Raw genomic sequence first — 21912 nt, 5'->3', positions numbered from 1 at the left:
TTGATTTAAATCCCCTGAATAACCGAGAAACACTGATTGCTGGGTAATGGCTGCTCGGCAGTTTGAGGTGTCAGTCATTCTTGTGCTGGGCTGACTGAGAGCGCTGACACTGTGGGGAGAATGAAGGTTACAGATGGGTCTGGGACGGTGGTGACTATCACAGCCGGTAAGTGACTCCTAATCCCAGTGTGTTGCAGCCTGTTTAGGTTAGTGTTCACCGTCAGTTTAAATTCGTTACCAGCATCACTTCAATTGTCTGCTTCTAAAGCAGGGTGGTTTCCTGAGGAAGATTTTCAATTGCAGATTTAGACTTAGGAGCAGAGTATGAAACGGAAGTCGAGTCCGGCTGTGAGACCAGATTGAAGCAGTGTGAGACCCCAAAGGACAGGTTTCCTCCGGGGAAGGAGTTTCAGCTGATCCTATCTGGGCTATTATTGGTTTAAGGAACAGCAAAAAGTCTCACAACACTAGATTAAAGGCCGACAGGTTTACTTCGAATCACGAGCTTTCGGACCGCTGCTCCTTTCTCAGGTGTGTGGAGAGTTGGGTTCACAAACATGGCAGTTATAGACAGAGACGCAATTGCAAGAAAATGGTTGGAATGCGAGTCTTTACAGGTAATCAAATCTTTACAGGTGCAGACAATGCGAGTGAAGAGAGGGATATTCACAGGTCAAAGAGGTGTGAATTGTCTCAAACCAGGACAGATGGCAGGACTTTGCAAGCCAGGGAAAATGGTAGAGGTTACATGTAGTGTGACATGAACCCAAGATCCCGGTCCTCAAAGACGCGCATTCCAACCATTATCTTGGAATTGCGTCTCTGTCTACATATGCCATGTTTGTGAACCCAACTCACCATTCACCTGAGAAAGTAGCAGTACTCCGAAAGCTCGTGATTCCAAATAAAACGGTTGGACTTTAACCTGGTGTTGTGAGACTTCTTACCGTGCCCACCCCATTCCAACGCCAGCGTCTCCAATCATGGTTTAAGGAAGGCATCGGGTAATCCTCACAACATCTTGCACTCTCACTCTCCTAACTGGTTTCAGTGAGCGTACATTCGGGGAGGTGATGGCCAAATGGAATTATCGCTGGACTATTAATTCAAAAACACAGCCAAAGTTCTGGGAGTCCCGCCAGCGCAGATGGTGGAATTTCAATTTAATAATCATATCTGGAATTAAGAATCTACTGATGACCATGAAGCCATTGTCGATTGTCAGAAAAACCCATCTGATTCACTAATGCCCTTCAGGGAAGGAAACCTGCTGTCCTTGCCTGGTCTGGCCTACATGTGACAGCAGAGCCACAGCAATGTGGTTGACTCACAACTGCCTTAGGGTACCTGGGGATGGGCAGCAAGCCAGCGACGACGCCCATGTCACATCAATGAATAAAAATACATTATGGACGCTCCGAACCCTGCTCCCTGCTCTCCGCTGGGAGAGAGCGGAGCCACCGAGCACAGGATTTCTCTCTGCTCCAGGAAATGGTCTAAAAGAGGCCTGGAAATGTCAACGAGGTACCGGGAGAGGTAACCCAAAATTGCAGCAGCCGGTCCAATACCTGCAGCGGCAGGAAAACGGGAACATGACACAAATAGCTTCGAGAGCTTATTTGATACTTGTAGGTGACATTTCACGTGCAATCAGTGACTCAAAATAATTATATCCTAACTGATCTTTATTTCCTTCCTATAAACAATCATTTTGGCAGAACTGCGAAAAGTTTGAATTGCATTCTCTTCCACATATTGATCGCTAATTGTGGACAAATCCGTTTGCTTTATGTTTTTTGTCGATTTCAAAAACATGGGATTGTGCTGATTGAAGCATAATGAATCCCTCAAGGATTGAGTTGTGTCGAGGCTGAGGGTGCTGAACCGTTCCATGGATTTTAGTTTTGAATGCTAATGGAAATAATGGATTTGGGAATAGGACGCACAGTTAGCATTAAGGTAGATGATCAGATCTAAACATTTCTGATTTGTACAGCGGGTCCCCAAGGTGGATTAGTCTACCATGTTTCTATTTCTTAAGTATCTTATTATCAGCATGAATTTCTTACACTTCTGAGAAAAAAAAATCAATAATGTGTTTGGATATCGAAAGTTTGGAAAAGCTTTGCCTTTTGGCTTTCGAAGGCCGGTAAGACATGAAAAAGCAGCACAGAAACACTGAACATTATATTGTAGTTTCAAGGAGCTCCATGTGCAGAAACTGTTCCTTCGGTGGGAGAGTTGTTCTTTTATCTTCTTTAATTCATTCGTGTGACATGTCGTCGCTGGTTGGCCAGCATTTATTGTGCATTCCTGGTCGCCCTTCAAATCAATGGCTGGCTGGGCCATTTTTAAGGGCAGTTGAGAGTCAATCACATTTCTGTGGCTTTTTCTAAACATCCGAAATGGTTTCACGGTCAGCAGCAGATACTTAACTTCAGATTTTTTAAAATTGAAGTCAAATTCCACCAACTGCCGAGGCAGGATTCGAACCAGGGTCCCCAGAAGAAGTAGATATTTATATATGAAATATGAAATGACTATCAGAAGAGATAGAAACATTCGGGTATATTTGTGCGGAAACACATCAACTTGCAGAGGGATTTGGACCAACGAGAAAAATGGGCTGAAAAATGGCAGATGGAATTTAACGCAGACAAGTGTGAGATATTGCACTTTGGAAGGACAAACCAAAGAAGAACGTACAGGGTAAATGGTAGGACTCTGAAGAGTGCAGTTGAACAGAGGGATCTGGGAATACAGGTACAGAATTCCCTAAAAGTGACGTCACAGGTGGATAGGGTCGTAAAGAGTGTCTTTGGTACATTGGCCTTTATAAATCGGAGTATCGAGTATAAAAGTTGGAGTGTTATGGTAAGGTTATATAAGGCATTGGTGAGGCCGAATTTGGAGTATTGTGTACAGTTTTGGTCACCTAGTTACAGGAAGGATGTAAATAAGATTGAAAGAGTGCAGAGAAGGTTCACAAGGATGTTGCCGGGACTTGAGAAGCTGAGTTACAGAGAGAGATTGAATAGGTTGCGACTTTATTCCCTGGAGCGTAGAAGATTGAGGGGAGATTTGATAGAGGTGTATAAGATTTTGATGGGTATAGATAGAGTGAATGCAAGCAGGCTTTTTCCGCTGAGGCTGGGGGAGAAAAAAACCAGAGGGAATGGGTTAAGGGTGAAAAGAGAAAAGTTTAAAGGGAATATTAGGGGGGGCTTCTTCACGCAGAGAGTGGTGGGAGTGTGGAATGAGCTGCCGGATAAAGTGGTAAATGCGGGGTCACTTTTAACATTTAAGAAAAACTTGGACGGGTTCATGGATGAGAGGGGTGTGGAGGGATATGGTCCAAGTGCAGGTCAGTGGGACTAGGCATAAAATGGTTCGGCACAGACAAGAAGGGCCAAAAGTCCTGTTTCTGAGCTGTAATTTTCTATGGTTCTATGGTTCTATGTGAAGCTCGCTCTTTGGAAAAACGTCGTGATGAATTTATGGCACAGCTTGAAAAATATGGGCGGGAGAGAGGAATAAATAGACACACAGCTGAGGATGAGAGGAGAAGGGGATGTACGAGAACAAGCTTCGATCATCTGGACCAAGTGGCCTATTCGTGTTCAGTGGAAAGTGTAGAATATAAAACTCAGAGACTATTCTGTTCGGAAAGGACAGGGAACAATCAGCCAATGGACTAAAGGGATTGAAATTATCACATCCCGTAAAGGCAGTTCCCAGTGAGTAACAGTAAAACCACTGCGGAAACTGAACAGACTGAACCAACCGATAACTGAGAGAAATTAGGGCAAGTTTTCATGACGGTTAGAAACCGCCATGAACAGACAGAAAACAACTCAGATGTAGAAATAAAATGAAATCAACTTGCAAATATTTCTAATGGAAGTAAAACGGTAGAATTGATGGACGGAAAGAGACAAATAGCCCAACGGCAGACTGGATTTACCTTGTAATGTTGAACTGCGGCCAAAAGTCGATCTTTGACCCACAGATTTACATTGTCATTTCGGATTAATAGGTGTGGACGAAAATCTCTGTTCTGTGCTGAACCTTGGTATGTACTGAAATATAAGACTGCTGATTTTCCTTCGGACAATCAAATCTAGACAACAATTGATTCATTGACGGGAAGAGTGAACTTTACGATTTAGTTTTCTGGTTCGCATTTCACCAACATATTTATTAGCAGATATTTAATAAAAATAAAATCATACTCTGCAAAAAAAACACAATTCTGTCAATAATGACAGTAATTTGAAGGTGCTGCCAATATATCCATTCGTTCTTCTTTTTGTCCCCACTGGAATCTTGTCCTGTCCCAGAAGTCTTTGTCCCTCAATTGCCCCTCAAGATAATGTTCAATCTGCTTCCAGAACCACCCCTTCCGCAGTGCACTTCAGGTGACTGCAATTCTCTGTGAAAAAAAGATCTGAAGATCTGCCACGCTTGTTTATTTCCAATAATCAATGCATTTTGAAACACATTCATAGAATCCTTACAGGACAGAAGGAGGCCATTTGGCCCGTCAAGTCTGTACCGACCACATCCCACCCAGTCCCAGGCAATATTCCCATAACCCCACATATTTATCCTTCTAATCTTTCTCGGACACTAGGGTCAATTTACCTTGGCCAATCAACGTAATCTGCACATCTTTGGACTGTGGGATGAAATCGGAGCACCCGGAGTAAACCCAAACACACACGGGGAGAATGTGCAAACTCCACACAGACAATGACCCGAGGCCGGAATTGAACCTGGGTCCCTGCCGCTGTGAGGCAGCATTGGCAACCACTCTGCCACCGTGCCACCCCCTAGGGCGGCACGGTAGCACAGTGGTTAGCACTGCTGCTTCACAGCTCCAGGGACCCGGGTTCGATTCCCGGCTCGGGTCACTGTCTGTGTGGAGTTTGCACATTCTCCTCGTGTCTGCGTGGGTTTCCTCCGGGTGCTCCGGTTTCCTCCCACAGTCCAAAGATGTGTGGGTTAGGTTGATTGGCTGTGCTAAAAATTGCCCTTAGTGTCCTGAGATGTGTAGGTTAGAGGGATTAGTGGGTAAATGTGTAGGGATATGGGGGTAGGGCCTGGGTGGGATTGTGGTCGGTGCAGACTCGATGGGCCGAATGGCCTCTTTCTGTACTGTAGGGTTTCTATGATTCTATGATTCTAATTAAATTAAACAAATTGCCACAACAGACAGGTATTCATCCGATTGACAAGTTTTCCCGGGTAAACAGTGGCTCAACAAACAATTCATTTTATTTCTACACTGCAGATTCCAGCTCAGCTGTGTCACCAAGTTCCCTTCTACAAACCTCTGCTGCCGGTGACCGGTTATTTGAAGCTGCGAATATTCAGGTCTCTGTCAGTACACAGTACACGTACCCTCAGACCCCAGGACAGGCTCAGAAATACCTGCTTCAGACACACATTTCTGGAGAGGAGAATAAATCAAACAGTGTCGCGGGGAGGATTTCTGCTTCTATCGATTCTTCCGTCAAAATCAGCCGGTTAAAGATCTCCAAACTTTAACTGAGCGACTCCGCTGTTTATTACTGTGAACTGAGTTGGCGCACAGCACAGTCGCACAGAACACGGAGAGAGCTGTACAAAAACCTGAACGTGGTGAGGATTACAGACACAGTGATACAGAACACGGAGAGAGTTGTACAAAAACCTGGACATGATGAGGGTTACAGACACAGTGACACAGAACACGGAGACAGCTGTACAAAAACCTGAACGTGGTGAGGATTACAGACACAGTGATACAGAACACGGAGAGAGTTGTACAAAAACCTAGACATGATGAGGGTTACAGACACAGTGACACAGAACACGGAGACAGCTGTACAAAAACCTGAACATGCATTTCAGATTCTTGGGAGCTCACCATGTTCAGGCTTCTGTATAACTCGCCCCGTCTTCTGTATCACTTTGTCTGTAATCCTCACCATGTTCAAGTTTCTGTACGGCTCTCTCCCTGTTCTGCATCACTGTGCTGTGCGCCCACTCAGTGCACAGTAATACACAGCGGAGTCGCTCAATCGCAGCTTGGAGATCTTTAACCAGCTGATTTTTTCGACAGGGTCGACAGAAGCAGAAATTCTCTGCCCGGCAGCGTTTTCTTTGATCGCCTCGCCTGATGTGTGTCTCTTAAGCAAGTATTTTGGGGTCTCTCCTGGAGAGTGACGGTACCAGTAGAGTGTGTGTTGACAAAATCCTGGATATTCACAGTTTAAAGTAATGGTGTCGTCAGCAGCACAGGTTTGGAGAGACGGATTCTGTGACACAGATGAACTGGATTCTGCAGAACCTATAAAATAATGCATTTCTATGATTCCATTACTTGCGTTGCATGTTAGTTTGCCCAGGGAAATATAATCGCGTCAATAGCTCGCCATTTTCCCGTAATTGTTTCATTAAAGGGTGTGCGACATTTATTCACTATAATTAATTAGGGAGACGGTGGCAAAGTGGTATTATGACTGGATTGCTTAATCCAGAGATTTAGTAATCCAAGTAATACGCTGGGGACACGGGTACGAATGGTGCCACGGAAGATGGTGAAATTTGAATTTCAATTCAATATTGAATTGATTTCAATAAAACAAGCATGTTAATTCAAAGATGACTATGAAAACATTGTCGATTGCCGTTAAAACCACATGTGTTTGACGAATGTTCTTGAGGGAAGGAAATCTGCCATCCTTATCTGGTCTGGCCTACATGTGGCTCCTGATACACAAAAATGCGGTTGACTCTTAAATGCCCTCTAAAATGGGCTTCGCAAGCCATCCTGTTCAAAGGCAATTAGGGACACCCACATCCAGAGGATGAATTGAAAAAAAATGGCGAAAGAGCCGAGGGGCAGATACTTAGATGATTTTTTTTGTACACAGCGAATTTTGCTCATCTGGATTATTTGGAGATGTGTGTTGGAAACAAATTCAACACTCATTTTCGAACGGTAAATGGAAGAAATATACAGAATCAGATTAGAATTCCGGGGGTTTGAAGAGCAGGAAGGTAAAATAGGAAACGTTCAGTAGCACCTGCAAAGAATGGCCACTTTGTCAGAGTGATGTCCTTCTCTGGTTTCTGATTTTATATTTAGTGTCTGCTTCTGTGTATATTGGCGATTTACAAACCTGAGGAAATTATATGAAAGTTCACTCTTCTCACTATAACAATTGCTGTCCAGAGTTGATTGACTGAGAGTAACACTGCCGTTTTATATGCTGGGTCGCATCAAGATTCAGGCAAAGACGGTCATACTCGCCCAGCGAAACTGATTAAGCGAAACTGACATTGCATATCTGTGTCAAAGATCAACCTTTGACTACAGTCCAACTCTTTGCACAGTTTCGTCCATCAATTCTACAATTTATATTATATATTAGAATGATTTACAGTTAATACCAGTGGATTTATAAATCTGAGTTGTTCTCTTTGTACTGCTTGCGATTTCTTGCCACCATGAGAACCGGTCCCAGACACTCTCCAATGTCAGTTGAGATCAGCATGCTCAGTTTCCCCGATCGACTTGCTCACTGTTACTTCCTGTGAAAATTGCCTTTTCGAGGCGCCTGAGATTTTCAATTCCTTCCATCCATTGGTTGATTGTTCCCCATGCTTTCTGGGCAGAATCCTCTCTGTATTTTATATGATATAGATTCCACAGAACAGAAGTAGGCCAGTCGGCTCACAGTACGCTTGTCCTTGCACTGCACACGTACCTACTCCCCTCTCATACTCGATCCCTAACGAAACCTTTGTACACTGAGCACTGTGTCCTTCTCCCTCCTCGATTTTTCACGCCGTCAGAAAAATTCCTTACGCCATTTACTGCAACCACTCCATGTGGCAGCGCGCTCCACATTCCTCCTAATTTCCTTTTCTTTTATCTCACTGGCATCATATTAAATGTTTCTTTAATCTGAATCATTTTCTCCACTCGTACATTAATGAACCTATAAATTAATGCTAAAGATTTATATCAACACCAAAACCTGAAAAATGTTGGGAAAGCTCAACAGGTCTGACAGCATCTGTGGAGACAGAATAGAGTCAACCTTTCCAGTCTGGATGACCCTTCGTAAGAGCCACAGAGAGAAGCAAAGTTGACACTAGGACAGAAGTCATAGCTTCAAAATGTGGACCCGACTCCAGTTTCCTATTCTGCTCCCAAATCTAAAACTGCAATTGAAAATCTTCCACAGAAACCCCCTTCCCCCACGCTGCTATTGTAGTCACAGAGGATTGAAGTGAGACACACTACAAGAATGAACTGACGGCGAAAACGAACCAGGACATTCTGCAATACGGGGGATTTGGAGTCGCTTACCAGCTGAGACAGTCACCACCGTCCCAGACCCATCTGTAAATCTCCATTCTCCCCACGGTGTCAGCGCTCTCAGTCAGCCCAGTACAAGAATGACAGACACCTCAAACTGATGGGGAAAAAATTACCGAATAGTCAGCGTTTATCAATTATTCAGGGGTTATAGGTCAATAATGAAGTATGATAGTTTTATAATTCCCATTGGAACAAACTGTTCCTTGGGACACTCTGAACTCTTGGCAAAACGGCCCAGGAACGGAGCGGAGATGGACGCTTCGTAGAAATGGAATAAAAAAGTTAAAGAAAGATAACTGAAAGGAGGAAATTACAACGAAATTAAACCATGTTGCAACGATAATAACAACAACCCGACAAGCTGTGGTCCGTGTCCTGGAAATTATTGCTTCGCTTGTTCAGAAATACTTAAGTATTTGTTCTCCTCTTTTCCACTGTGGTGTCCCATGTGTGTAGTACCAGTGCTGAGCTTTACAATAATAGGTGGCAGTGTCTTCAATTCTCATATCCCGAATTTCCAGCGAAAATGTCTTTTCTGCTTCATTCACCGACACAACAAACCTCCCTCCGCTGGAGATCCGCTCCCGCTCTGTCCCAGTCTCGGTTTGTCTGAAGAAATGGCCATTTTCTAAATCATAAACACCATTGAAAACACAGGTGATGGTGAGAGACTGACACTCCTTCCTGGTCACCGCTGCCGGGCTTTGAGTCACTGACTGACTGAAACATCCTGGAAATTCAACACAGAGAGTTTAATGGACCATCAGAGCCGAACCGCACAACGGGGCTAAAACCCCAGACAGTGTTTGTAATTGAGATGGACTGGGGCAGCTTTATGTTCAATCCACACAATGTGGGTTAGTTTGATCGGTACTCATGGGGTAAATAGGCACACACGGTGAAAACAAGAAGGATTCCCAACGCTCTGCCGCCTGGAACTGAGGTTTATATGACTGGGAACTGAGACTGTAGAGCTGGACTGCTCTGGGAGACTGGACCTCAGGGCTGAATTGAAATACTTCAGACCCGAACACTGGTAAATTAGGCCACGCCCATCCTTCAAATTAAATTCAAGGATTTAAATGGTGAACGCAGCTGTGAACTTCCAGTCATGTTTACAAATGCTCATGTTTGTAAACAGCCAGATAAAATTCGGTTGAACTCATATAGTTCATCAGGCTTTTTTCCTGATTGGTATAATTGACATCCTGTGGCTTTCTCTGTCCGCTCAAGGAACAGCAACGAGGTCATTAAAAACGCTCTTGTGTAAAAGGTGGATGAGGAGAAGATGGAGGAGAGAGCTTGTGCATGTTCATGCCACAAATGACGTTAAAAGTGAAGGAAAGCTGTTTGGAATCCAGTCAAATGTTGCACGCGAGGAATTAGGGACATTTTAGAGGACTGAACTCAAGTTTTCTCCTTGGATTGGTACAGAAATCTCAGTTTGGTTGTTTGAAAAGTCAGCGCCCCAGGGCCGGCCTGAGGCCCAGTCAGGCAATTGGCATTGTTTGGGCGAGTGTTGAGTGGGAAACTGAAAAGGATGTGTGCAGGCCCGCAAGTTGCATTATTTACTATTGCTGCCAACAATGACAGACAGAGAAGGACGGCCGAGTACATCCAACCTGCGCACAATAAAAATGAAATAAATCTGAAGTGCAGTGACTATTGTAATGTAGGAAAGAGTCGCTATGAACAGAGTACGATCCCACGTCACGTGGTTGTCTGTTGCAGCTTGTCGACTGAGGTTTGAATGTTGTAGACAACTGCCTTGCTTTAGAGGCTGGTGCGCTGAAATGTTTAAGATCCTCCAGAAAGGGCAGGCGGAGCCTCAAATAGTAGTTTATCTGAGCAATCCACTGCGGAGACGCTTGGACTCCACTAGTACTGGCAGTGTAAGTGGCAGTGGAATGTGCGCTCAGGTCTCTGAAGGGAGCCCCGAGCCCACAGCTTCCTGAATAAGAGGCGGTTGAACTAAGAAATGTAACAGTTGACACGGAACCGCAGATAGAACCTGAACTGGCGACACCACCTGAGCCAGGTCTGTTTAATGAGGTTTTGTACAGCGATAAATGACCTCTGTGTCTCTCTACACGCAGAAATAGACAGCGATATCTTGGATTTCTGCTCGAGTAATCGTTAAAGGAAAATTATTTTCTGCATTCGTCTGGTCGGCCTCGAATTTTCCCGTGGCAAAACCTGCGTCTCTTCTGTTGCTTCTATCTCGGTACAAAATAAAATGCGGAGCCTTGTCACTCTGCTGTCTGTACCAATGAAGAAAGGGATACCTGTGACTTGTCGTGTAGCTGCAGGCCATTTTCATTCTATCTCCTTCAGTAATATACAGTTCAGTCTGAGGTTGCGACAGAGAATCTGCTTGAACCAGCCCTGTATAAAGTATAAGGAAAGCTTTAACGTAACACTGAGCGGCGAGTCCATTAACATCACAATACTGCCAGCAGATAAGAAGTGATGGTGTTACATACCGAACAACAGCCACAATATAACCAGATGACAAAAACAGAAGAACACCATTATTTCTTGGCCAGTGATCTCCTTGAATCGCATGTGTGAAGATATGGATATATTTACTATTGCAATCCTTTAAATTAAGCGACTGTTGTACAGAAAGCTAAAACAGAAGGAGAGGAAGAGCCTCGGGAAATCGTTTACCAATATAAACTAGCAATGCGGTAACTGGGTAGCAGCATGTTAACAAGAGTGCTGACTGGCCAGATATATTCTCTCTCGCTCCTGTTACACCATCTGACTGCTTAACTGCTCTGGGCAGGGCTTGTGTTTGGAATTCAGCCTCGCCCCTTCCCTCCTCACGCTACTTTTTCAGAAAATATAACATTTGGCCATGTAATCTGTCATTGAACTTCATTATAGATGCAAAGAAATGAAAATGAGAGAAACTGGCAGAGAGGCAACCGGCCTGAAATAGAGCAGACAAGACACGAATAAAAATGAAAGAATGAATTATGCAAAGCGAGGAAGAAATTATGTGCTGATTCTCATAAGGTGCTATATATTTTTGTTTGGTTCTTTCTCTTCTCGAGTTGTCGTCGATTATAGCAAGACCACAATTTATTGTCCATCGCGAACCTCACATAATTACGTTGTGGTCTCATCCTGAGTACCACGCCAGTGTGAATGTTGAAGGTGCTTTCAACTGTGATTCTGGAGGCACTTTTAGGATTTTGAACGAGAGACAGCAGCAGGAACGGTTGTTTATGCCGGAGTTAGGATTGGATATGATTTATCGAATCACTGGATAAAACGACACAGAAGGAAGGCATTCGGCTAAGTTGCTTGTACTTCTAGTCTGCAAGAGCTATTCCTTCAGATCAGATACATATCCTTTGTCCTCTACTTTGGTCTTTTTCCAACATGCGCCCAATTATTTATCACTGCATATGCTTCCACCAGTCTTTCAGGCAGTGTTTTGCAGATCATAACGGCGCTCTTTGAACATAATCATAAATTTCTCCAGCATTTCTATTGACCGGTTATCTTTAATCAGTATCTTCTCATTGTCGTCCCTGCTGCCCATGTAAATAATTCCTCGTCATATAGTATTTAAAATCCTTTCATTAATTTTGACACTTCATTTTAAATTCACGTGAAACTTCTCGTTTCCAAGGGAACAAATTCAGTTTCTCTATTCACTAAGCGTAACTGGTGTTTATAATCCTTGACAACAATTTGTCAGAACAAAACTGTTAGTTTTCTTAATCATTATATAAACGAGGGATTTTATTTTTCAAGGTTGGAAGATGCCTTTGCTGATCCCCCTGTCTTCGTTGTGTTTTTGTCAAGGTTTTTGTACGGGTCGCAGCCGGTTTGAACCATCATGATACTCAATCCACAGAAACAGAGGGCGCTGTCTTTAGTCTCCATGCAAAAACTGACAAAAAGAAAACCTGTTATTGACTGAAATGTTGAGCATCGAATTTACCTTTGGGAAAATCGGCGTTCTTGCGCCTGGTGTTATCCCGATACAATATAAACTGGAGTGGCTGGTTCGGGTACAACCGGTACCAGCAGCGATCGGATCAACAGAACTGGAGTTCAATTGCACATTAGCTCCCTCAGATACTTTTAACTTAGATTGACACTGTGAAACCAAATTCCCTTGGATTTTACCTGTAAAATAAGATGTAAAACATTAGGTAACCGCTTTATTGATTACGAGCATATCTCTCCCTCTTCGGAAATGAGTAAAGTCAATCACAATCTAACTATTACAGGAGGCATCTGGATTATATACAATAGAGAAAAGAGTACATCTCAATATTTACATAGTATAGGGGACAGACTGACAATTCACATCAACAAAGACTTCACATATTCTATTATACCCATTTGAAAGGACATCAGGAAAAGTTGAACAGGTGTTATTTCTAAAGTGCTGCCAATATATTCCAGAATCTAACGTGCAAGTCTTTTTGTACACATGCCCACACTGAGTTTTGTTTCTTTGAGACACGATCGCTCCACTGATGCTCCGAAACGCTTTTCAGAACAAACAGCAGTAATGGCTCAATGAAAGATAGAAACAAGCAACACACAGTGAGCGCTCGTCAATTTAGAACACAAAGATCACATATCATAGAAATCATAGAAACCCTACAGTGCAGAAGGAGGCCATTCGGCCCATCGAGTCTGCACCGACCACAATCCCACCCAGGCCCTACCCCCACATATTTACCTACTAATCCCTCTAACCTATGCATCTCAGGACTCTAAGGGGCAATTTTTAACCTGGCCAATCAACCTAACCCGCACATCTTTGGACTGTGGGAGGAAACCGGAGCACCCGGAGGAAACCCACGCAGACATGAGGAGAATGTGCAAACTCCACACAGACAGTGACCCGAGCCGGGAATCGAACCCGGGACCCTGGAGCTGTGAAGCAGCAGTCCGTGCGTGCTGAAGTCATGTTCTAGTGCAGTATCAGTTGACACAGAAAGCAGAGTCGTATAAACAGACAAATAATCCAGTGTTTTATAAATAAATGCAAGGTAACTTGCTTCAATAATGAAGGCAGACCTTGTGTATTGTAAACTGAATCAATATCTAATACATTTTAGCAGGAACATATTCGAGTAAAGCACTAACTGATGAAAACATATTTTCTGCACTGCAGTAACGACTGATACAGAGTCTAGTGTACTCGGGGCGCGGACATGTATACTCCAGTAATAACTGCGACAGGGACGGGACTAATATTGACAAGATACACCTTGTTCTAACGTAAGTAGTGGCATTGTCTTGTGCTGTAATAAGTGAGCCATGTCCAAGCACAATATTAGCAGCTGCCACGCTAGAAACAGAGCACAGCAATACAACACAGTAACGATATAAGTCACAGATAGGAAGACATGGTGCAGAGTTAACAGACAAGTCGGCAAATGACATAAGCAGTTCCAATACAATAGAAATGTAGACAAGCTGTACTGTCGTAGAAATAGAGGCAGGGCCGAGTCTTTTAAAAACTGATATATGTTCTGGTGCACTCATAGCTGAGGCAGGGTCTTAGTGTTATATAAATTGAGGTAATTTGCGTGCATTAATAACTGAGGTAGGATGATTGTAATACAAACATTTGAACGGTATAACATCAATAGATATAACACCATATAGTGTGATATAAACAGGGTGCGATCTGAGCAGGTAGAGAATCTTGTGCAGGAGCAGTTGGGAATGGCCTCAGGCATTATGAGCAATAATTTGTTATAGTCCACGAAGTTTAATGCAGGCCGAAGGGTAACACAGGGAGAGCAATGAATCAAGTCGAAGTGTAATAAATCCGTTGCATAATTCAGTGCATTTATATCAAAGAACTAGCCAACTGTAACATTGACAGAGATGTGTTCTATCGATGCCGATTCTTCTCTAATACAAACAGGGGCACAGTTGAGCGGAATGCATGAAAAAGGGATGAACTGACTTTACATCGAGACATGGAGTGATACCATACAGTATGAACGGAAAGTTGTCGAGTGTAATATGAAATCAGGCAATGGCCTCAGGACACGTGGGCAGGGAGAACGTCCAGCGTAATATTAATTAGCTAGGACATATAATAAAATGTAAAGATATATTTTATTGTTTACAACAGACACAAACTGTCAGTTAAGCACAAGTATGATCCAATGAAGTGTTATATGAGGCAGGATCTGGTTGTTATCATCAGAAGCCTACTCACATGTCAAAATAAAAGAGGACTTCCTGCAATTTGAACAGAAATACAATCTGGTGCAAAGTGACGAGAGACATTGCCGAGTGGAGCAAAAGCTGGGAGAGGACCTCCTTTAAAAATCATTGCTATGGAAAAGGTCTACAGTCTGAAAACATAGCTGTGATCGAACTGCCACCAGGTGGACGCAGAATGCTATGACACGAGTTTCTCGACCACAGCTGGATTTCTCCGGTCCCGCTGCAGTAAACGTAGATTTGGCTGAGCACCAATTTCTCCGCTCTCGTTCGCAGCGGAATTCCGACCAAAATCTTTCACCCAGGCCCGAAGAACGTGGCGTACAGATGTCAGGATTCCCCTGAACAAGGCCTTGGCCTGCCTCTCCAGTTCAGAATGGAGGCCACCCCCAACTTTCGACCCAGAACATTACAAGATTTATAAATATAAATATTTAAATTCAACTTTGGATAAAACAAATTGAAGAATTGGATTTTAAAAAGTGCATCTGTCTGAAGGGGTTTTTGATATGCGAATTAGTAAAGCAGCAGGAAAACAAATGTGTACGTGATTCACCATGGATTGATATGAAGAGGTGTAATTAAGATAGCATGACATCAAAAGGAATGGAAACTATAGCCATGGGAGCTGAGTACAGGAGGAGAGGAATAGCGACTACAAAAGCCATAGCCAGCAGGAGAAAGCAGGCTCTGCAAAAAGGCAATGTACTGCCGTTTAAAAATAATTAACAGAGAGGAACCGCTATGCTGGACTGAAGAAGGTTTTCTCAAATTGGAAAATAACCCGTGGGTAGTCACTATAATCTGCATTATCTAATTTCGAATGATGTTAGGGAGAGGGGCAGTTCTCTGAGGTCAGGAACCTGGACAGCTGGGAAAAGGGGTCAACCTCATGAGATACTTTGTGTCTGCAGCCATTATTGAAGTTAAGGGCCATGCTGAAGTGTCTTTCTTGCTGTGTGCCTGCCTTAAATTTAATAACTATCTATTATTAATTATTTGCAACAAGGCTGGGCCATGTCTCATTCATTTCCTTTTTGATATACATTATGTCAAATTGAAAATTTCCACAATTAAAAATTGGTGTTCCAATTAATCGTTCTTTACTTTGGGGTACCCTCACATTTAACATCAGCGAGGTTCTTAACAAACACCACAGCAGTGGTGCCTTTACAGGTTAAATTGAATCGAGGAGTTCCATTTAGCTGCCCCATAGTGTTCCTGGAGATGCATTTTCTTTCTCAAGAGGTCAACCTTCCGGCCTCAGAATTTCTATTTATCTAAAAGAGCCCCGTCCACCACTCTCGTAGGCAAAGTGTTCTGGATGCTTAGTGCTCACTGTGGAAAAATGTTCCTCCTCCATCGCCTTCACCTCCTCCATTGCCCATAATCTGAAAAAAAATGCCCCCTTCCATACCCCCAGCCTATCTTCTCTTAGCACCACCAGCTAATGGGAACATCTTTTCTTTATCGACCTGAGCAAAACCTGTCCTAATCTCATCCACCTGGATTACCTCAATCCTCAATCTCCTCCCCTTCATTGGAGAACAATTACAGCACCTCGACCTCCTGGCTAATTTGTGAACGTTTCAAAACGAAACTTATTCACAGATATTTCTCCATGGGGTTTCACTAGAATTGGTCAACTTTTGAAAAACTGCTATCGAACTGAAATATCTTGTGAACTTCTTAGCACTAAACAGACTTGAAATAAATTCTTCCCTAGAATTTGACAAGTGTTTGTCAACTTTTTGGAAACTAGTTTCAACATTTTCCAAAATAACTTCTCCATACCATCTCTAGACGGCTCCAACCTTTTAAAAAATAGTTTAAACGTATCAAAATGTTTTCCAGACAATATAGCAAAAGTTCGTTAAAAAACTCGTTTAAATATGAATAAGGCTAATCTTTCAGTAGAATTTAACTTTAAATAGTCGGTTTCTGTTGAAAAACAATTTCCTAAGATAAATCGCTCCAGAGAAGCAAACTGAAGTTCGTCAGCATTTATCTGAGTCATAGAATCATAGAAACCCTACAGTGCAGAAGGAGGCCATTCGGCCCATCGAGTCTGCACCGACCACAATCCCACCCAGGCCCTACCCCCACATATTTTACCCGCTAATCCCTCTAACGTATGCATCCCAGGACTCTAAGGGGCAAGTTTTTAACCTGGCCAATCAACCTAACCCGCACATCTTTGGACTGTGGGAGGAAACCGGAGCACCCGGAGGAAACCTACGCAGACACGAGGAAAATGTGCAAACTCCACACAGGCAGTGACCCGAGCCGGGAATCGAACCCGGGACCCGTGAGCTGTGAAGCAGCAGTGCTAACCACTGTGCTACTGTGCCGCCTCGTCAATCTAAAGTTACTAAAGACAGTCATCAAAAGTAACATGGAACTTGTGAACTTTTTTAAAAGTTGCACCGAGCAAGCCAGAAGTCGAAACTGGAACCATTTGTTCCATAGTCGAACGCGTTAGCCAATGCGCCACTAGCCCGTGTGCAAGCTTGTAGTAGTTGTTCCATATTGGGTCGACGCTTCAGAATACGGCAGAAGCTTTGTCAAAATTATTTGTTTACTTCTGACGATAGGCTCCATCATTGTGATTTTCTTTATTCATTTACAGTCATTCCTAATTGCCCTTGAATTGAGTTGCTGAGTTAATCTGCCGTGTTGCAATTAAAGACAATAACACTGCCCAACCACTAACCAATCCCCTCACTGGACCAATTGTCGAATATCATTTGAGGTGGAGATGCCCGGCATTGGACTGGGGTGGGCAAAGTAAGAAGTCTCACATCAGGTTAAAGTCCATCACGTTTATTTGGAATTTCGAGCTTTCGGAGCACTCCACCTTCATCAGGTACTGATTCCAAATAAATCTGTTGGACATTAAGCTCGTGTTGTGGGACTTCTTAATGAATATTACTTGAAAAGAATATTTTACAAGCGCATGGCATTAGCTGTTACATATGCCTCAAGATGCATTCAGAAAAAAAAAGAAAAGTGCTGAAAATCCACTCCACACTGAGCACGAAAAGAAATGCTCATATTGTCGCTCAGCACACATTTTATCAGTTCGTGCAGTGGCTACACGAGCAGGTCCGAGGCTAGGAATCCTGCGGTGAGGAAGTCACCTCCTGAGTCCCTAAAACCTGTCCACCATTTACAAGGCACAGGTCAAGAGTGTGATGAAATATTCTCCACTTGTCTGGATGATGCATGAACTCACCAAATGCATCTTAGAGAGCAGCTTTCAAACCCAAGACCGCTACCATCTGGAAGTTCCCCTCCAAGCCAATCAACACACTGACTTGGAAATATATCGCTGAACCTTCACTGTCACTGGGACATGGTCCTGGAATAACGAACCCCTCCCTCCCCCCGCCCCCGCCACCCTCCACCCCCAACAGCTCTATGGATGCGCGGAAACCAATAGACAGCAGCAGTTCAAGAAGGTAGATTACCACCACCTTCTCAAGAACCAATAAGTGATGGGTAATATTGCTGACACAACCAGCTACACCCATATCTCGCTATTGAATAAAAAGAAACATCCAACCGGAAAAATGTTCCTCCTCCATCGCCCTCACCCCCTCCACATTTTCTCCATATTGTTCCCTACCGCGGTTGTGATTCTGCAATTCATGTGTCTTTCAGAGTCCATGTACCGCAATACAAGAAGACAACCGTTATTTTCAACGTGATTCCTCAACTTATCTAGGATTTCAAAATTTAAAGGCGTTCATCCAGAAAATGTCTAAGGGAGCAATGATTTCTCCTGTAAATCATAGAATCATAGAATATGCTCAGTCATTAATACATCATTCTCCTCTTCCGTTGAATAATTTCAACCAGCTCTTTCCAGTATTTGTTTTATATTCAACATTTAATATCTATACATTTAATTAACACGATGTCCTCATTCTGAATTGAATATCTCTGAAATATACAACATTGAAATGGAAACATGACTGACCGACAAATGAATTCGAGTCACTGAGTAATACCATGATGCTTATTTGATATTGACCAGTCAGTTTTTCAATGAAATCAAATATCTTAAAAGGGAAGAGATTTCAGAATGATCTGTTTGTTATACTCGATCACTCTTTATTTGTGTGTGGTAGGGCAGTCTAAAACTAGAGGGCATCGTCTTAAAGTGAGAGGGGAGAAATACAAAAGGGTCGAGAGGGACATTTTTTTCGCACAGAGTGGTGAGTGTCTGGAACAAGCTGACAGAGGTAGTAGAAGAGGAGGGAACAATTTTGTCTTTCAAAACGCATTCGGACAGTTACATAGGTAAGATGGGTACAGAGGGATATAGGCTAAACGCGTGCAATTGGGACTAGCTTAGGAGTTAGAAAAAGGGGCGGCATGGACAAGTTGGGCCGAAGGGCCTGTTTTCATGCTGTGAACCTCGATGACTCTCTATGACTCTGTGATTCTATCGCGATTAACATGTTAGTCTACATCTATAAACCCATTAATTTCTGTTGTAGACTGAACGAGTTGCGAATATGTGTACAATCACTACAACCATTTATTTCCTGCCATTGCCTCCTAAAATACAACATTTCTAATTTTCCTATAAGCATTTGAGTTGATCTGGGATCTAATTTTCCGAAACGCATTTGAGTTGATGGAACATCGAGATTCCCATAATGTTGAGCGATGGACTTAGGTCATGCAGACTTCACACACTCTTAATGAGAAAGATCGAGAAGTGTGCCTGCCCGACTTCGAACCAGGAACCCTTCACGTGTTCCGCGAACGTGGTAACCATGACACTACATCAAGAAATAGCAGCATAGCGCCGCCAATTGGCCTGACTACAATGTTCAACTCCACTGTGTTGCTGCAGGTTCCAATGATTAGATTGAGAGCCATGTCGGCACGGTAGCACAATGGTTAGCACTGCTGCTTCACAGCTCCAGCGATCTGGGTTCGATTCACGGCTTGGGTCACTGTCTGTGTGGAGTTTGCACATTCTCCTCGTGCCTGCGTGGGTTTCCTCCGGGTGCTCCGGTTTCCTCCCACAGTCCAAAGATGTGCGGGTTAGGTTGATTGGCCATGCTAAAAAACAAGTTGCCCCTTAGTGTCCTGAGATGTGTAGGTTAGGGGGATTAGCGGGTGGGATATGGGGTAGGGCCTGGGTGGGATTGTGGTCGCTGCAGACTCGATGGGCCAAACGGCCTCTTTCTGCACTGTAGAGTTTCTATGTATGTCACTTAATGCAAGAACACATCCGTTACTTCCAACTTTAAGTCTCATATTATCTTGTACTTCAAAACTAAAAAGCGTTCGTCCGGCAAATGTCTATGGGAGCAATAATTTCTAATCAACCATTAATGCATAATTCTCATCTTCGTTGAATAATTTCAACAAGTTATATCCAGCAGTTGTCGTTATTCGACATTTAATATCAATACATTTATTTAACACAGGCGTCCTCATTCTCTATTCAATATCTCTGAGATATACAACATTGAATTGCCAATTTGACTGTCCAACAAAAGAAATCGCATCACTGGGTAATACATATGTCATGGTGCTTATTTGAGATTGACCACAATCATCTTTTAAACAAAATCACGTGTCTTTCAAGGGAAGAGATTTAGTGATGATTTGTTAGTTGTACTTGATCCCTCTTTATTCTGTGTGTGAAACATTCTGGCGTCTAAATCTCGTTCATCTATAGGAAGTCGAGCAAGTCTGCACTGATTCTCGATTCCCTCATCTGTCTGAGTCGTTTTTCCAAGTTCTTGATCATGAAGTACAATTTTAAAAAGATGCTTCTCGGAAACGTGCGCCATTTCCTCTCGTTCATTTACAGTATCACTTGTGTCTATCTTTATGAGCACGTAATACTATTAGACATGTTTCAGATGATGATTAAATATATTAGTCTGCACCTATAAACCCATTAAATTCTGTTGTGGACTGAACGAGTTGCGAATATATCAACAAACAATACAAACGTTTAGTTCCTGCCATTGCATCCTAAAATAAAGCATTTCTGATTATCATAAAAGCATTTGAGTTAATGCAACATCGAGATTCGGATAATGTTGAGAAATGAACTTAATCATGCAAACTTTCCTCACGCTTAACGAGAAGGATTCAACAGTGTTTCTGCTCGGTTTTGAACCAGATACTTTTCTCGTGTGAGGTGAACGTGATAATCACGACACTCTCGAAGCAGTTAACAGCGCTCTGCATTAACTTGCCTCTCTGCAATGTTCAATTGCGCCGTGTTGCTGCAGGTTCTTTTTGTTCGACTGAGAGCCCATGCCACTTATTTCAAGAAGAAAATGGTTTATTTCAACGTGATTTCTCAACTTACCTTGAATTGCAAATTTTCAAAGCGTTGGTTTGGGACAATTTGGACAATGTGTAATGATACAGAATGAGCGCCACCCTGCTGTAGTGACAAGAGCACCCGGATAAAACTCATCATGGGATTTGCAGAGAGTGTCCACCAGACATATCGCAGAGATATCGCAGATATATCACACCGCTCAGTAACATTTATATTGCTGCGGAGGCAATGGCCTAGAGGTATTATCGCGAGACTATCAATCCAGAAACTCAGCTCATGTCTTGGGGACCTGAGTTCCAATTCCTCCACCTCAGATGGTGTAATCTGAGTACAATTTTAATAATCTGGAATTAAGAATCGACTGAAGAAACCATTGTTAATTGTCGGAAAGACTCATTTGGTTCACTAATGTTTTTTTAGGGAAGAAAATTTACCGCCCTTACCCGGTCTGGCCTACGTGTGACTCCAGAGCCACAATTATGTGGCTGACTCTCAACTGCCCTCTGTCAACTCTGGATGGGTAATAAATGCTAGCCAGCCAGGGACGCCCATATCTCACGCATGAATATATAAAAAACTATCCAGCTTCCATCGTGAGAGGAAGTGAGCGCAAAGTACAGCAATGAGTCAAAAAAGGAGGCGAGCACTTGTGGATTTAGATTGTTTGATTTTGACCTCTATTCAGAAACTTCATAAATACACTTGTGACATTGCAAATGACTCTTTGTCCTTTGATGTCCTTACTTCGAATGCCTGCCATGTAATGCAATGTAATCTCATCTCCCCACACCGTTTTGTTTAGTCTGTCACTGCGGACAGTTGACAGTGTATATTTGATCAGAGATTGTTCTTGTATCAGGCACTGTGCATACAGAATCAACATATCTCACAAGTTAGGGATTGTGGTCATCAAAACGGACTCAAGAATTGACCACCCTCAAAGTCCAATGTTTTTCAGGATGTCTACCAAATACTGGAATATTTTAAATTT

The sequence above is a fragment of the Mustelus asterias genome, unplaced genomic scaffold, assembly GCF_964213995.1.
Source record: "Mustelus asterias unplaced genomic scaffold, sMusAst1.hap1.1 HAP1_SCAFFOLD_201, whole genome shotgun sequence".
Taxonomy (NCBI): Eukaryota; Metazoa; Chordata; class Chondrichthyes; order Carcharhiniformes; family Triakidae; genus Mustelus; species Mustelus asterias.
Note: the sequence above shows the minus strand (reverse complement) of the source record.